At 26.0% G+C, this 20,667-nt stretch overlaps 1 protein-coding gene across 1 annotated transcript in view; it reads left to right on the forward strand.

Annotated features, from left to right (window-relative positions):
- Positions 1–20,667, forward strand: part of LOC114122851 (spondin-2) — a 127,067-nt gene that overhangs the window by 53,493 nt on the left and 52,907 nt on the right. The gene's annotated exons all lie outside the window — the stretch shown is intronic.

Genomic DNA, 20,667 nt, shown 5'->3' on the forward strand with positions numbered 1-20,667 from the left:
ACATATTTAAGATTTACGGTATTTGTTAAAAATATGGACGAATAATGCACATTCAGTAAGAATCAATAGTTTTGAATAAAATAAGTTTAAGGTTTTGGTTCAAAAATGATAGATTCCAATGAAATTGGTCTCCATAAAATAGGTAAATCTTGAAAATAAGTATGTATTGAATGAGGATTATAATATGAATTGACAAAAAGTAATTAAACACAATTAGTTACAATAATAATAATAAATAATATTTCAGTACTTATGATTAAAATACATAACTAAGTAGGGATGAAAAGTAAATTATCTTCTAACAATGCAAGTATTATGCTTACGCGAAATACATGACGTACACGTAAGCGATACTATAAATTTTAATGCAGTGAACGCAGAGTGCATTTGGTAGCCCTTACATATTGGTTACCTTATGACCCTGCTTACAAATATAAACGATTGCATGATTTTACATTTACAATAACAAGCTGATGTTTTATTTTGATTTTTCAGAAAAAAAATAGATAATTTGGTTTTAATCATACATCTTAAAAATATGATATTGAGATTATGTTTATGGTGGTAATTAATAGTGATTTAACCTATTACAAAAAAATATTTTTAAATTAAAATACTCGTAATAAGTTATAGTAGACAGTAGTTATCGTACTTGACGTTTGTGTGTCTTTAATCTTTATGTTATATTTGGAAACTAATACTAAAACCTAAAACCTATTTTTTTTCTTTGTATAAATACAACCAAAAAATTGGTAAAAAATTAGGTTCAGATTTTAGTTTGGTTTTTTAAACATTTGCAAAAATGGTTTCGATTCATAATAAATTAATACAAAGCTTTCGGTTCTATAACTTTTTATTTTCGGTTTTGTCACTGTCCTTGTATCAATTACCATTTTCTTTTTAATACAAAGTTTTTGTAAGTTAAAATCAAAATGATAGACTCTAATTATATAAAAAAAAACACTATAACATGGCTAATGACAATAAAAATTTCCTCTAGTTTATTTTAAATTATTAAAATTAATACCTAAAAATTACGTTTTAAATGAATTGGTAGGTACCTACATAAAAAAAGATTTCTTTTTCGATTTTCAGTTTGAAATTTTTAGATTCATATACTAATAGTATAATACTATAATAATTATATTATTGAACAACATCCATTATTTCAAAATCTATTAACGTTTTTGAAAATATTTTTTTTTTACATTATTTTTTAATTAAAATAAAACAACATTTAAAAATATTGTTAAATTATTTAAATTTTCTTAGTGATAATATATAGGTATTTTTAATTTCATATTTCGAAGAAGCATATTTGTCAGAGTTTTTCGATTTATAAAAATTCCATTTTGGACACGTGGTTTATTAGTTATAAGTATTTAAAGTTTAAGTTGTGGAGTGGAGTGAAATGAGGATAGCCCGTTTATCTATAACTCTTTAAAAAAATGCATATTTTATTTCGACTGGAAATTATATGAAAAATATATTTCTAAACACGTTAATAGATTTAAATATGATGAGTGTTGTTCGATAAAATAATCACTCTGTTTTTATTTAAATACCGTTGAGGCACCCTCTAATAGAGCTCACCCTTAACACATCGGCCCTGTTTATTAATACATCATATTATATGATGCTGGTTTCATGTGAGTATTTGCTATTCAATTTTCTAAGTAATACTAATACCCATGGTATCTATTTAAATTTTTTTCGAACTCCTTGTTACTCAAATATATATCTATATCTTAAAAGGTACATAATATGATATGTTATTACTACATTATTAATAATTATAATATGGTTTACTTTGTCACAAAGAGACTTAATGGTTTACGTCACCTCGTAGTTGCGTATTGTAACACTAATCTTTTTGATTTACTTAATAAGGAAAAGCGTGGCCTAAAGTAAAATAAATGATTCACGAATACGTAGAGAAAACCTTCTCTACGGGATCCTATTCGCTTGCAGTAAACGTTGGTAAAAACTATAATTATAAGACTTTTTAAAACACAGAAAATAAAATACATCTTTACGCTCAATACAGTTCACTCATGTTTTCCTCTGATTTGAGACTCTGAACGAAATGACAAATGTATTGATTTTAAAATGATGTGTGTTTTGTTTTTGTATCTATTGTACAGCACAAATTGTCGAAATAATGCTTCAATTTCAAACTTTAGGGATGGTTTCCGATGGCAAAGGGAATATCCTTGGAGTATTATAAAGGTCAAACGTAAGAATTTTCCAGAATTTTTCAAAAAAATCGATTTTTTTATATGGTTGTAACTCAAAAATGAATCGCAGTAAATACTTAAAATTTTCACTAAATGTTTATATTAATATTATCATCTATAGGTCAAATTTTCAAAATATTTTGAATTTTTTTAGTTCAAGTGTCGATAAAAAGTTTTGGGTATTCAAAAAAACTTGAAAATTTATTAAAAGATTTGTTATAAGTTGTTCTTATTATAGTTAAAAAAATCAAAAATTGTTAGCCACATTTTTTTTTATAGGATGGTTTTTGGATTTTAAATATCTATGTTTAATGTTTATTTATACTTTTATACCACGCACGGCACGCAGTGATACAATTTGGTTATATTATGGCAACAATGTTTTTTTGAAATAATAGTTACCACTTACTGTATAGGTAGTAGGTACATAACATAATATACTGTAGAATTTGGAATGTGGATTATAATTGGGTTTAGTTAGATTATAATTTGTATTTGGACAATTTGATGTGTAATGTGTATAACTAAGTTCGTAATACTATCAAACTAGGTTCTGACCACCAAACAATTGAAAATCTTCGTTGTTCGTCACATTTAGTATACAAATAACATATCACAATACTACATATTATACAATATATCCTATATTGTCTTGTATAACAATGAAGTGTAGTAGATTAAAAGATAATATTAATGTTATTGATAGTATGCATAGATTTTGTCGTACACTGTGATGGGTCAAGTACATCTACGAAACGGGAACACTGCGGTATCTTTAGTATATATGTATAATAAAACTGGTCGAGAGTTAAGGATAGTGCCAAGTCGTTTTGGCCTCGTATAAGTCTCCTCTTGCCCTATTAACTATGGCTGGATTGTATGTATAGATATATATGCGGTGTAATTTGTATATTGGATTATATTATGTGCACACAGAGTCAAAATTGGCTTAAACGCGTGTGGTTCATTCGATTAAATTACTACTCCGAGCAATGTAGAGTAGTAAAATAGACTGAAGCAGTCTTTATTTTTTTACTTCTATCCTGATTATAATATCTCTCATGATACATGTTAGTAATTCATATTTAAAACTATACAATGTATAACATTTATGCTATATACGAATTTTGTAATAAATTATTGAATATAATTTGTATTTACTATTCAAAAATATATTAACGTGGTCACTAATTTTATTACGTTATATTGTTATAATGTTGATTATACACCAGCTGGATAATAATATAAATTTACAGATAGGAGTGTATCTATGATTAAAATATACAGGTTATTCCATAACACCGACAGATACAAAATGGCTGGGTAAAGGGATATTTAAAATTACAAATATCCATTTTTCTTGTCATGAAAAATCCGCAATAATTAATAATTTTAATAACAAAATAATTTTGAGAAATTTAAAATTCCCGCTCATATACTTGATTATTATTGGCTACCTTTACGCTACCATTTCTATTTGTATCATCAAATATTTGATTGAGAAAGAGTAGGTATATATGCAATAACCTTGTATATTTTAACCACTAGTGTATCAAAGTTGATATATTAAGACCTCAGTGATATACAGTGTTTACACGTGTATATTTAACGTGTAGGGTTCAATTCTTATATTATACATTATACATATACGTATATTATATTATTATAGTCTATATATTTTCTATGATGGGGTCGTAGTCATGTAAATATCCATACAATTTTTATTTTTATTTTTGTGTTTTGTTCGCATACTGCAACATTACCACAACAATAGAATATAATTAAGTTACTGTAAACATTAAACAAAAATTTCAATTAATTGTTTATATGACAGCAGTTATCTTTATTAATATAAGTTACAATACTTAAGTCTTAAACATCTGCAATTAAGAAACGAAATCAAGTGTTGTCCATGACGTTTATATTTTTAATGTACTCACTAGTGTACACTAGCATAAGTCGTAAAAACATATTATTTATTATTATTGAATAAGCACTTGTTACTAACGGTTGGCGCTTTACTCAATGAATAAAAAAAAAAAGAAAAAAAAATTTTTAATAAAAATTGTTCATTAATCAAGTAAAAAAAGAATATAGTTATTAAATCATAAAAAATTAAACTAAAATTGTAACAAGAACTAAATCCGTTATGTTAAACTACCAAATCAAAACAATTTATAATAAAAGTAAATAATACTGACTGTGTGAAATGTGAAATGTGAACAATAAAATATTAAATTCAACATATAAAAGATATATATAATATTATAATATTGTTAACATTTACACGCATGAATAAAACAGTAAGAAAAATAGTGTTTGAACGTGATACATATTTTTGTGTATTATTGAATACAAATTTTATCATAATAACAATGTGTAAATATGAAATAAAATAATCTGTATTGTCGGGTGCATCACAATGATGTCAGGAATTAAACCACTGATTTGAAAACACAAATTGTACCACTTAAGTAATAATTGTTTTTCCCCAAACTGGTTCAACTTACGGTGAATTACAGCAACTTTGGTGAATGCAAATAGTATACGGAACCATAGACAATAATCGAACAAGAATACCCGATCGTTTACGACAACTTGCATATAAGCATTTGACGAGACGCATTAATTAAATGGCAGTACGAATGACGACATCGACATATGATTTCGTGACCAATGTTCAAATATCGGTTAACTGCAACAACGGTCTTCGGGCAAACGCAGTACAAAAAAAAAACTGTAATTTCTTTTTTTATAATCGAACACGCTACACACTTACTGGAAAACAATAGACGTAGCAAAACCAAAAACAACAACGAACGCAATTGGTAATAACAGTTTGCTCTAAACGATCGCGTAACGAAAAAAGTACCAAAAAACAACACAACCGTTGAAAGTTCGAAGCGAAGAGGATGTTGTCCAAGAAACGATATGATTAATATGGGTACTCTAATGAAATATATAAATTAATTTTAATATACCTCTCCCTCATTTTCTATTTGGAAATTGTTGTGTGTTCTACTCGCTACTCGTACATAATACAATGTGAATAATATTTATTGGCGAAAAAAAAAACACTCTTATTTATATTGAAGGAAAGTATGGAATAGTATTAGCATAACTAGTCTTAATTTGAGTTTATTTTAATACTTTCTATTATAGATGTTTTAACCTTTAATAAAACCAATACTGAAGTAAACTGAAGTTTACTCAAACCAGTCTCAGTAATCAGTATTAAAATTTTTATTAATAATTGAGAAATAAAATGAACCTAATGAACGATTTTTTTTCTTCAAAATTAGAAGAGTACCGTCTTGGGATTTTTTCTATAGGTCTAAAAATAAGATCTACAATATTTGAGCTCTGTATAATATAATTAACAGGGCGCGCTCTAAGCACAAAGTTTAGAGAAAATGTAAACATTTGTAATTTTTTAGATATCATCGTACAAGTTTTGGTTTTTTTTTAAAAGTCATAAGGAACTTTTTTTTTAACTTTATTTTTTACTAAAAAGTGTTCTTATCCATTTTTTACTTAGTCAATAATTTTTTAAAAACTAAAAAAACTATATAAAAGTAACATTTTGTGAAAAATGCGTGTTTTTTTCAACATCTCTCTAAATATTAAAGATACAAAAAATTTATGTACAAAAATTGATCTAATTTATTTTCACTAAAATATATGTAACTATAAACTTTTGTGTTAGCTTACCTACTCATTTTGATTAAATTGAGAAAACATAAAAATAACTAATTTTTCTAAAAAATAAATTTTATAAAAATAATTTTTTTTTTAAGTATTTAAATATTCAAAGAAGAGGCTAAAGTACATTTTATTGTTTCAGAATATTTAGATCAAAGTCCTTGACTGATTGAAACAATACAAACAAAATATTGGTTTATTTTGAAGTACAATATATTTTTAGAATGTTTAAATTACTCACTTGTAATAAAAATTGTTTTTAAGTTTCGTATCTCGTAGTACTGTAATAATAATCGTCTACAAGTTTGACGCCTCTTTCAAATGAATCGTAGACAATTCTTGGTTGTTCAATGCTAGTTTTTCCTTTTTGGTAAACAATTGAGTTTAACTATTCAGACGGATGAATTTGTAAAAAGTTTTCAATTTTAAAATTCTGAAATATATTTGCTGATCTTTGATTTGAGAGTGAGTAGATTTATAATTAATATTAATTATTAAAAGTATAGTATGTAGATTGATAAATTGTTAAGCTGCAGAAAACATTTTATGTACTCTTTTATTTTTATGAAATTAATACATTTTGCGAGTAGCAATTAAGTTTATTGAATTATTGTTTCAATACAAATTATATTAAAATAACTCTGAATAATCAAATATACTATGTACATTTTATATAAATACAATAGTATGTTATTACGCTGAATTGATAAAATAAATTATATTTTTATAATTAAGTATATAACATTGTATATTCGTAGGTCAGAAATCTTACAGTATGTAATATGTGTATGCTTAACATTTACTCTTGGTTGATAATATTTTTTTTGGTAATTTTTATAATTTTTCACTATTTATAGAGTTACGAGTTCATTTAATTTTAACTTGATGTTAGTACTCTTTTGTTTTTTTTCTCTCCATCTGAATTGTTTCTGGTGGGTAACGCAATATATCAAGGAAACTTTGAAGCGTACAATAATAAAGAATGTTCCGGTATCTCGAAATGTGTTATTTTTTTATCTCCATGAAGGCTAGAAAATAGACAATAGTGTAAATAGAAAAGAGCTTAGGTTGAGTAGAAGAGAGAATATACACTGAAATAAAAACGGGTTTCGTTTATAAAAGAACTTCAAAAAATGCTTGGCGAAAGTACATAGTATACTATATAATAATATATTGACTTGATTAAATACTTTTATTTCTTTTCGTATAGTTTTTTTATACTATTTTTTATGACATAAACACAACACATTTAAGACGCATGTTGATGATTATTTTGTTTTTCGATGTTTAATCAGATTATAGTTTTTAGAATAATTTTTTATCTGTTTACCTATTTATCTATGATATATTATATTCTTTAGGTAAACGCGTGTCCGAAATAATACTACTAAAATTATTGTTATATGACCGTGGTTTTGGTACGTGATTGGAATCCGTCTGAAGGCAATAGCAATTTAGTATGTTCGATTGTAATCTCGACAACATTATATTATATCAGTGACGTTGTCCCCTAAACTTGTGTCCCAGATTACTATTCCCTAGGTAACAAGATAAATACGGTTCAGTTACATGGTGGAAATTAACTATCATAAGATATTATATTATGTACATAGTGTTAATAATGTAATATCCATTTGTGCAACTATTCTGCAGAGCATAATAAGAGTTATCAAACTTTTAGATGTGTCATATAGCCATATTTACGTATACTATTGACATAAGGCAGCTCATACACAGACACATTTAAGAAGGAGATGATGCAAATTAATTGTGAGCTAACAATGAGCTATTATTGTATACATTTTAATGTGTTATAATTTATAAATATTGTAACACCTAAATCTGTTGCACTATTATTTGCTCTGATAAATAGTATTTATAATTTGTGTAGGTACCTATATCAAAAGTTTAGGAAAAAAATTTATATCAGTAAATTAAATTAAATTAAATTTTATAATTGCTAACTAATGATATAATTTGTATTATTTAAATCGTCCGAAAATGTCTAAATATTAACATTTTAATTAATTTTTAATTGTAACAAAACTATGCACAGTATTATAAACGTATAACCGTTGGCTGGCGTAGTTTATAGAAAATTTCAGTACATTGATGAGTTAATTATATTCAAATGGTATTATAATGATGTACTATAAATGTGGTTATTAATAAAAAAAAGATGGCCATTGGGTACCGCTCTATTGTACATTATAGGTATCCAATAAGTCACCTGTAAAATTTTAATTCATTGATATATTATTAATTATTACATAAAAAAAAAAAAAACAATTCTGGGTGAAGAAGCCATTAGCCTGTTATATGTTATATTTTTTGATATTGCTTTTAAGTATAATAAATTTTTTTGGGATTCTTTCCTACATTTAAAAGTGTTGGAGAATATAATCACCTATCAGAAACAAAAAATATTACGTTTACGCTTTTATCTTCCTCTTGATCGTCGGAGAGATTTTGAAGTCGGGTATTCGAGAATATGACTAAGTACACCTTAATATAAAATTGATATATAAATTATATTATGCTCATACACCTTACCTTTCTTGCAGCTGTATAAATGTTATTTCGTAACTTGATAAGGTAACACAAATTAAAAATCTTTAAACCCTCAAATCCAAATAAATACAATATTGATATAATATCAATATTCGTTAAAAAGAAAAAAATCCAGTGGTCGATCGTAGAATCTGGTGTGGTCGATATAGCTGATGTTCATGGCCTCATGTACCTAACCTAACTGAAAAAATACGACACAGTGAAGCCGACTAGAATTACTGACGGCTTCATCAAAGGCTTCTGTGGTTCCAATAAACTAGCTTTATCCTTGGTGGCAGAAACGCTTATTGAGCCACACCCTATCTCTGGCGGTATACGTGTAAGTCACATACCTTGCACTTCATTGTCACATCATGGACCATGGTGAGTCTTTACGTGACCTCTCTCAAATATTTATATTATTATACTATTATCTTTACATTTATATTTATTGAAGGAACTGTTCAGCGTGACAACTTGACCGTTGTTTATTTATTATATTATTTTAAACTGTCACAATACAATGATATATATATCGTCACAGTATATTTATAATATGATGTTATAATCCCGTGTACTGTGTAATAATAGTGTCTTGTGATAATTAGTTCTTTAGGTTGTTATGATATTGAGTATTGACAAGAAAAAAAAAAGAGGTCAACAAATTGTAAAATTACAAGAGATTTGTGATCGACTTATTGGCCACACACACACACACATATATATATATATATATATATCATATGTGTAGATAAGATGACTTCACGTGATTATACAATTTTGATAAACAGTTTAGACCCAGGGAACGGTAGGTTCAACATGTGTAATATGTGCGAAATATTATGTTATCCAGATGTTTACTTCCACCTCAATATTTGCAATAATATCGTTAGTTCACAAATGCCAGAAAACCCATAACAACATCTATTAAATATTGACTCAGATTTTCAATTGTAATACCTAAATTTAATATGATATTGCCATATCCTACTCTATAAATATAGAATATTAATAACAGTCTCTCTACATCTATTTACTTTATTGTCACGATCTGTTTCGCGTTATCAGATTTAAAATAAACTTATGTACATTAAATATCTCACAGTTATTGACTCATTCGATTATCTATTTATATAAATGGCCTCGGGTGCATGTAATATAATTACATCGTTAGACAGATAGGGGTTATATGAATATATATATATATCAACTAATCTAACCAGGGCGATGATAGAGATAAAAAAAACTCAAAACCTTATAAGATCAATACCTTTTATCGTTCTGCTTAGAATCTAAATCTAAAATAGACTAAGAGTTAAAGACTCAATGATAACAGATTATTAGATCACTTATTAACAGGTTATTATTATTTACTATTAAATAAAATTATGTAATAATTTAAAACATCGTAAATCTTACAAAACGAATATCGTTGTCGATTTTTTGCTCGCTAATTAAATTTATTATTTACTAGACCATGTTTGTAATCATTTAAGTTGGCTATTGAAAGACAAAAGGTGCACTCGGAAACTACTATATAGTACTTTCTAAATTAACCTTAAATCAATTTTGGGGAATTTAAAAATGTATCTGTACCTATACAAAAATTTATCTTATATATATAGTTAAAAAAAGGTTAAATTCCGTACATTTCCACAAATTACCAACACAATTGTTGCGTGTTTCAAGTATAATAACATACATATTTTATATAAAACTAACTCAGTGAAAACGAAAAAAATATTGCTTCTCTCTTTGAATAAGTCACTATGAAGGTTAAATAAAATAAAGAAGTATCAATACACAATACTGTATGCTGATTTAAATAGTAGAAACATATATAATATATATACAGTGTGTTCACCAATTTAGGGAACACTTAATTTCTCGGCTTGGTTATTTTGGAATAAATCAATTTCTTTTTTTACAAGCCAGTGGTATATAAATACACATTTATAGATACATTTCAAAATTTTTATTATTTCGGTCTGGTTAGGTTATTTAATTTTTTTCTTAAGTGCTATAATGTTGTACCCATATTATGTGACTCTTGTTTATAACACTTATCACAAAAACAAATACAACAGTACAAATATTTAAAAAGTAACCAATAAGAATTAATTGTAAATGATATCATAATTTTTTTAAAATAATAATAAAAAAAAATGTATTATTTATTAAAATTGACATGGCTCTTATTGAGTCAATTTTGAATTTAGAACCATAGTTGAATCATCAAAATTATTTAAAAAAACAGTCCTATCTTAATATGGTGTTCAAAATATAATTGTTAGGTTTATTTATTTATATATCACACATTGGATAATTATTATTATACTACTTTTTGAATGAAATAACTCGGATTCCACGTTCAGATCGTATTGTTTTTAAATTTAAATTTCACCCCTTAGCCAAAACTAAAGCTTTTGGAAACACGTTTTTTTGCAGGGTTTTAAGCTTTTTCTTTTACTTTTTGAAATGTATTCATATACCAAGATGATAATACTACATTGTAATCTGGAGCATTAAATTGATATAGTTAAAAGTCGTTTCTTTACATAATTCTCCAAATATTCGTATAGTTATATATGTATACAGCATATTTTATGACAAACGCTTCAAAACAAAATAACGCAGACATTCATTGTCTTTTGACCTGTATATATTATATAATATAATATGTATCTACGTATAATGTATATGTATATTATAAAATTACCAGCTAAGCGAGCGGAATTTTACATACAGAGAGATACTTAAAAGTTAAAACCACATCATCTTTATAATTATATTCTTTTTGGTACCTCTGTTCTTATATACGATAGATGTTAATTTATTCATCCAGGCGAGTTTATGGCGTGCGCATCCCCCGATGTTCATAGCCATTGGATTATTTGACATTAGTTTATCCATTGACTCAAAACAGCACATCAGTAGCGTTAGATTAGGTCAGGTTTTTTATTCAATGAACGATACGTCGGAGGGGCTAAAGAATATGCAAACAGTCAGTTCTTATATAGTGGTATAGAAAAACAAAACAAAAAAAAGGTTAGGTTAAGTTGTTATAAGAGTGTAATAATTCGGGAGGAAGTAATGCGAAAGCAATCCCCTCTCGGTCGTCGGTTCAACTAGCAAAAAAAAAAAAAAAAAGAGTGTAATAATTATAAAACTATGCCTTATACTCAGACAGATGTTTCTAAATAAACTTACGGTCAGGACGTTTGTTTAAGAACATTGAGATGAGGCAGAATAGAGTTAACTTTGTTTAAGATTAGGATAATATATATAATATAATTAAATATATAGATATAAAGTGTAAGTAATATTATAATAAATAAAAAAATGATGGATTTAACTTATCATTTTTATCGCAATACATTTTTTAATATTCTTATATCCATTTAATAATAATAATTAATCATGTATTAAAAAATGTATTTATTAAAAAAAATTATTATACAGCTAATTAGTTAATTACATTGTTTCTATAATTTCTATTACAACATTTATTGGTGTTTTATATCTATTGTATAGTAAAAAAAAAAATATAAAAAAACTCTAACAGAGCACATAGTTTTAAGTTGACCACGGCGAATATTTTTATTGGTAAATTATTAATACAAACAATGATAAAATCATAAAATCATTATAGGTATTTAGTACACAATTAATCGTCGGAACTCAATTTGAACTCCAAGTGCTCAACCATTTGGTAGCCACTGTTCGTGAACAGGAAAATAAATGTTCGCGTAATGGAACTTGAAATGGTAACAAAACGGCAAAACAACTAGACTCGCTGTCACTAACGTAATATAGATTTGTATTGTCCGTCGACTAAATGAAATATTGATTTGTGACTCTAAGTCAATTAAAGCGAGAGAAACTTAACAACTTCCGTATCGATCACGTACGGATGTCATGTGCTATGTGAACTAAATATATCATAACGAGCATTACAGAGAGTCATGCTCGAATAAAAACAAAGGTGTGGATAGATAGCGAGGTAGTCGATGGCGGAACAACGTCCTTATCATTAGGATGCAACACAAACCTAACTTATAATGACGACGCAGGCAAAGTGTACATTTTGTGGGAACTTTGCAACTATTTGACCAATGATCGATACCGAGACAAGAAAAACATATACGTTGAATACGATCCCATTTTGTACGCTCATCAGATGACCATGCACCGAATCTACGATCAGCATCGAGCGCATGTGAATGATCACAATACTTACATAACGCTGTAGATCAGTGGTGGATCCAGGACTTAATTTTTTAGGAGAAGACCATAATAGTAGTTACCAACGGTTACGAGATAGAATTATAATTTTGTCACACACTTAATCACTTACCTATATGTCCTATTGAATTAATAAAACCTTACTTAGCCCAATAGAAAGAGGAAAGACCCCTCCGGCCCCATTAAATTCGTTATAGCTGTAGATAACAGTGCTGCAGAAGGGCAGTCAACAGAAAAACAGGAGGTGATCTATTTGTTTTCCACTGCTTCTTGAACGGAACAATTGAACAATATTTTGGATGCAATGCGATCTCGGCACGGCTATAATTGGGCACTTTTTGTACATGCTCGAGCATAGCGGTTCGAGATTTGACGAATGTGAAAAATTCTTTATTGTTGTGGTCAGTTGTTACTCAAACAGAGTGCGGCATGATGCCTAACCTAAAACCGCAATTCAGCTGAAAACAAAATAAGGTCACCCAAATTTGTGACCTTAATGACTTAAATAACTGCTTTAATAACTGAGACATTTTTCTCGAAATCGTCATAAACATTATACCTATTCTGGTCTGACACATTTTTCGATTATGACTAAGATACACTTAGTAAAAATCTAACTGAGTCCACCAAACTATGAAGCATACTTCATAAACAAAACCATAATTATCGTTTCCTATATTTTATCCCGACACTGTATTCTGGCCGTCCTCGTAGTAATGGAGAATTACAGCCTTAGCATAATTAACCTAGTAAACAAATTGATTGCAAACAAATAAACGGCCACTGTGGGGGAAAGATTTAAACCTCATGGGCTATGACCTTCCCTCATGAGTATGTCCGTGATTTGGTCTAAATATATAATTATCATAATAATTTATTATACTTATATTAATATAATAATAAATGAAATATTTTTGGAAAAAATTATATCAACTTAACTTATTACTAAAATTAAAATAAATTACTCTATTTTCGTATATACTTATAAATATTTATTTATTACAGTAATAAATTCGTTTTTTTGGTTAATGTTTGGGACATTATTTTTGAAATTATTTTATTTATTAGAGTTCTCAATTTAAAGTTATGTCTTCATTATTTTGATACAAATATAAATTCCATTAAGTTTATTTTTATTGCATTGTTGTATCAAAATGTAATTTAGCAAATGGTTATCCTAAACTTTTTAAAATATATAATGTAAACAAAATAGGTAGAGTGGTTGGACAATTATTTTATCGTCTGGAACCTTTTTCAATTTCTTGCCAAACGTTTTTTTTATCGTATCTTCTATCTTATATATTATGTTATAATATGAAATTTTTTAGTTTATAATAATTCATATTTTATTGATTAATAATAACGATAAATACCTAAATATCCAGTTTTTTATTATTTTTTAAATACATTACCTAATTCATCCATGCACATAATAATTTCAATTACAATTGTATCTCAAAATAATATTATAGCATTAATTTGAATTTATTTAAATAAAATTTGAAATTGACATACCTATTGAAAAATAATATGGAAAAATTACTATTTTGGAAACAATAACAATTTAAATTTATTATTGGTAAAGAATGAGTTTACTGAGTATACTTAACGAACAATTTGGAACTATTTAAATATATTTTAGATCAGTTATTACTAAAATAAATAATACTATGAACAATTTGAAAAATTATAAAAACTTCCAAAATATAAGCTTTAATAGGATTTAAACCAGTGACAACATAGTTAAAAAATATAATTATAATCTGAAAATGAAATTACATACAATTATTTGTAATTAATTAAAAGAGCTGAATACGTTTCAAAAAACTTTATAAGAAGTAATTGTTAACTGTTATCTAATTATTGTAAATTAAATTAATATATATTTTTAGTCTACCATTTTATTTATATGAAATTTAGTATCATATCAAGCATCATTTTTAAATTTTATTCGATTATTTCAATGCATCTAATTTTACAATTCATATTTGAGTTTTAAATTTTAATTCAACTTTATAGACTCCAGTTTTCTTAATTAAACAAATGGTAGATATCAAAATAATTTTGAAATGTCAAATTTTAAAACTAATTAAATTCATAAAAAAAAGTTTGTAAGTTTATTTCATATTTGTCCAATTCAAAGCACCTTTAATGATGACTTATTCTAAGATCACATTGTGTTTGGAATTTTATTTGTGCAGCATAGAGCCTAGTTTTTAAATTTTGTATCTCGATGAATATTCTAAAATTAATTTTATTGAAATAGAACCTATTCACTAGATACCAACTAAACAATTAAGTGATGACATAGTTATATATTTCTGATAATATATACAATTTTTTGACCACAGCAATATAAATTATAAGATATTTATTATAAAAAAAGACTAGAGCAGATTTTCCCAAGCTGTGGGTCGCGATTATATTTTTGATGGGTCGAGTTATATTTTTATATTAAAAATAAATATATAATTTTTGTTGTAAGCAATTGATTCACTAAAAAATAGGCCATTATTGATATTATGGGTCACAAAATTTCAAAAAAGTCCTGAAATTGATCGTACAATAAAAAGTTTGGGAACCTCTGAACTAGGGTACTATAGTACAATTATTATTATATATTATATTATTATTATTTATTATTATATATCGTATTATTATATAATCGTATGAAATACAGTGTGTTTACCAATTTATCGAGCACTGAATTTCTTGGCTTAATTTTTTTGGAATAAATAGATTTTTTTTTACGAATCGATGGTATACAAACACAAATTTTTCGATGCGCTTCAAATTTTTTCGAAAATTTGGTCTGCACATTCTCAGTAAAAACTTTTTTTTTAATAGCAACACCTATTTTGAACACAATATTTAGATAGGCCTATTTTTTTAAAGCAATTTTGAAGTATCGACTATGGTTCTAAATTCGAAATTGACTGAATAAGAGCCATGTAAATTTTTAATATAGAACCATAATTGATACATCAAAGTTGCTTAAAAAAATAGACCTATTCGAATATAGTGTTCAAAATAGGTATTGCTATTAAAAAAAAAAAAAAAATGTTTTTACTGAGTATGCGTAGACCGATATTTCAGAAAATGTAGAAATGTATCGAAAAATGTGTATTTATATGCCACCAGTTCGTAAAAATAAAAATCGATTTATTCCAAGAAAATCCGGCCGAGAAATTTAGTGTTCCCTAAATTGGTGAACACACTTTATTGTTTTGTACCTGATGAGTTAAGAAATAAATTATTATTATTAATTTTAAACATTGAATAAACTTACCATAATTCAAATTTAATAAATCAGTTTCTTGTTTGAAATGGAATTGAGAAAATTAACATACGATAGGAAAATGTGTAAGTAGTTATTATAGTGATGTAAATTGTATGTAAAAAATTGTATTGCTAATTTATAAAAACCATAAAATGTTACAGAAATATAAAAATGATAATAGGTACTATAATGAAGCCTCTATATCAGTAAAATATATGGAAAAGCAACAATTAACAATGAAAATCTTACAACCAGATTTAAGCTTCCTGAAAGCTCTTTTACTTACATGGTAGAAGCCATACAAATAATCAAGACAGTAGAATACAATATATATGATCGTGGAAACGTTCATAGAGATAATAAAATTTTCACAAACTCACTTAGCACACTTTCAAGTCTAAACGCAGTAATGCTTTTTTTTATAGTAAGTCACTATATACTGGAATTATTAAATTTGAATCTAATGCTAGGTATCATTTATTTCAAAGATTTTGACTGATATTTATTTTAATTGATATTTATAAAAAAATAAAAACTAAACAAAAACGAATATTTTAAATACCTATAAATAGCATTTTAAAAATTAAATCTTACAAAGAAAATTCCAACATCAATAACTAGTGAAATTTTCAATTATCTACGACTTACACTTTTTGAATAATAACAAATATTTAAAATCGTTTGAGGATAAATCGTTATCGTTACGTAATTTCGTAAAAACTTAAAATTTAAACGCTCATAATATTTTTTCTATAATGACGCTTCGAGTTTTCTCTATAATAGCTATTTGAAGGAAAACTTACTGTTGAATTTTTTAACCTTAGATTTAAACACAAACATTTTTATGATTTTTTTACTATAATATTACTTTCAAATTTTCGCGATTTTGACATATTTCATAAAAATTTAAACTATAAATGCTTATATAAAAAAAACGATTTTTGATTTTTTTTTTTTAACTACAATAAGGATTCATAAAGAGCCTTGTACTAAATTTTCAAGTTTTTTGATATCACTATAACTCCCACACTACCCATCGTCTATTGCAACATATACATATAAAATATTTACAAAATATTTTTAATCAGAAAAAAATCAAAAATTTAAAAAAAATATATTTGTCTTGCCAGCGGTGGTCTTGAAAGCTTAAGTATCTAATTACGGCCGTAATTTATTGCCCACGAAACAATAATAAACGAGCTCGCTGAACAGAATACGATTGGGTAGTCGTGGTAAGGGGGTAGTTAAGTGCAGGGGTATACACCGACAGGTTTTTAATGATTTTCCAAAATGGTCGCGTCGTCGTCCGAACGCAAACTGAGGCGAGGACTACTAATTCAAGCTCACGGCTAATACGCTTAATTTATGGCCCTACAAGAATGGAATATTTTCCAAAACTCCACCAAAGCTTTTCCACTCAGCAACATTCTCTGTAATTTTTGTTTTACTGTAAACCTTAAAATTATTTTTCCAAACATGCTTCATGATCATACCTGTACATAAATCTAACTTTATACATACGCATATTTTGTTTAATTGTTATGCGTCCACATGTTACAGAACCATAATAATTTATCTGATATTTGTGGCAAGAGGTGCAGAAGATATTATAGGTGTTATAACTACAATATTGTAGTTGTGAACTAGATTTTCAGTAAGTGAAATCAGTTTACTTACGAATCATATTTTGTCACGTATAGGTATAAAATCTATGAATAAAATTATCTGTGGGCATAAAAAACAAACTAACAAAAACAAGTCTTTACGTTGAAAAACATGACTTTCATAATTTTAGGTTATTCTGCATCAGAAAATTATCATTACCTATAATATAATATTTAAAGTATGCTTGTCACTGTAGCCTTAAGTAACTTTGTAGATAGACAAACGGAACATGTTTAAATTAATTATATCTTGTGTATTATAATAGTCGACGACTTCAGAAATTATTATGTGTTAAAGTGTTCTTCTGATTCGTTAAAAATTATAAAAAACAGAAAGGCATTTTAAACAATTAGAGAAATTAATGTAACAGCATGAATTTATTTAAGATAATTGAAAAGATAAAAAATGATTGCTTTTATTTATTTATTGAATTTTTTTAAGCCAGTTTATTTGCCATTTATTATAATTTGGATGAGTTCTTTAATTCGGTTTTTTATATTTACAATATTATATTATAGTTACCTAAATTTAATTTTGGGGTATCTGTGAATTTTACTGCTTTCTTGACGTCTTAGTTTTTCTTTTCATTGTCTTCGATGTTATGGTAACTAGAATCCAAATTAATGATACTTTGACCTATGTTACTAAATTGTCTTATACGATTCTGAACGAAGTGATGAATGTATTGATTTTACAATGATGTGTATTTTTTTTTTGTCTGTGTACAGCATATAACTTGTCGAAATACTAACCAAACCTAACCTAGTAATCTAATTTGTGAAACGCGGGTTTCTGTAGTTTAATATAATAATAATTTATAATTCAAAGAAAATACAATGGATGTGGTATCGAAAAAATATGTGTTGAAACTGTTTTATATTCAAAACATTCTTTTCAGAACTGTGTAATACAAATAAGGAGGCATTTGAAAAAATATCTTTAATGATAATTTTTTAGAAACTGTTTGTTGTACCTACTTGTTCTGTTTGTAATCATTTCGTATTTTATTGCAATAAACACATAATTTCCGGTTTTTTTCCACAATACCCGTCAACAACTTGTATTATATTGTAATGATATTTTGAACATTAATAATGGTTTGTATGATTACAAATTTACAACTACTTAATAATATTAAATTGTGTAAACTCACTTGACAAAAGTAAGCATAATGTAATGTAGCAATATAAGTTGTAATTCTAAAATATTTAATATGTACAAATATAATTATTCGTATTACATAGGATTTCATCATTGAAATTTTATAACTTTTATGCCAGAAAAAAAAAATATTATCAAATTTCTTGTACATACTTTGTTATTAACACATAACTTAAATAAAATTATAATAACGATTCACACATTTGTAAGTTATTTAAAATACCTTGATGCAGTTTTAACGAAGGTACCACACTGCCACTTGTGGTAGAATATTTTTGGTAAATAATAGTACCGAAATACATATTTTATTGTGAATATTTCAAATTGTTTATCCTTTTGTATCATATTATTTATGTGCATTAGTGCATTTTAACTTAATTCTCTTATGAAAACTCCATTTTTTATTGATTTAGATTTTAAATTACTGTTTTTTTATGTACATAAAATAATTTCCTATTCTATATTAATTAGAAAATTGACTAAGTTAGAATAATAAGTTAAAATTGTAATTTATGAAGTACCATTATCAACATTTTTACAAAACGTTAAATATTTTCAAGTTATATTGAAAAACCTATAACTATATGCTCAAATAACATTTTAAACTCATAAGTCATAAAACATAATTTAACAATTATTTATTTTTGTAATTTATTCTTTTTTTCTATTTATGTACTTGCGATCGAAGAAAAGTATTAAGGATAATGAACATTATAATATTCAACACATTACACATTTGAAATTAAGATTTGTTTATTAATAATTTTAGTTTTATCTAATACATTGCTTTATACTTGATATTATAATAATATAATATCATAGAACGAGTTCAAAAAAAAAAATGATCTTGTGTGGGATCTTATATTATATTTTTTTAATTTTTACCTAGGTATAAATAATTTTTATCAACATTTTCAGAAAATAAGCTAATACAAATTGATATATTTGTCATGTCTACATATTGCTTAAAAATGGTCGTAATCTTTTGAAAATCATATTTTAAATAAAAAATAATAATATAGCAATTTAATCGAAATTCTAAATATGTATGGTACTTATTTTTGAATACACTAGATAGAAAGACATTTTTTTTGATTTTGGGAAAAATTAAATTTTTGTAACTATTTCTTATTTTTTTTTTTTTTTTTTTGTTCTTCCTAATAGTAAAAAAAAAATATGTTTATACATTTTTTAAACTTTTTTTGTCATTATTAACCAGTAACCACTTATGTAGAACTTTATATTAAATGTTCAAGCTTTAGCTATAAAAATTGTAGTTTTTATAAACTTTGAACTTCAAAAAAATTTGTATAACTTGTAAAATACGTAGAAGAGATCTTGTATTGAATTTTTATCTTTTTACCAAGCAAAATTATTTTTATTTTTATTTATAAAAATAAAAAACTAAAAAAAATTGAAAATTATACCATGTATAAAAAATGATAAACGTTTGCTAAATATTTGTAAGTATCTACTATAAATCGTATTAAATTACAACAAAAGAATAAATTCTTTTGGGAAGAAATAGTTATTTTACAGGTGAATATGTATTAATATTTTATAAATATTTGAACTTCAGACGTTCATAAAAAATTAATTTGAATTTTCAGAAGAATTGTTTAAATATTTAGTAAAAACTTTTTTTTATATATGTAAAGCAATACAATATATTATAAGTATAATATTAATTCAATGTATCAGTATCGTCAATAAGGTATATAAGAGATTGCGATATCACGAACATGATGGCTGCTCAGCTCCAAAGGGGACGTGAATACAGCAAAATAAAACGTTTAACAATGCTCGTTTTTTCTTTTTTTTTTGTCC

The sequence above is a fragment of the Aphis gossypii genome, chromosome 2 (assembly GCF_020184175.1).
Source record: "Aphis gossypii isolate Hap1 chromosome 2, ASM2018417v2, whole genome shotgun sequence".
Lineage (NCBI taxonomy): Eukaryota > Metazoa > Arthropoda > Insecta > Hemiptera > Aphididae > Aphis > Aphis gossypii.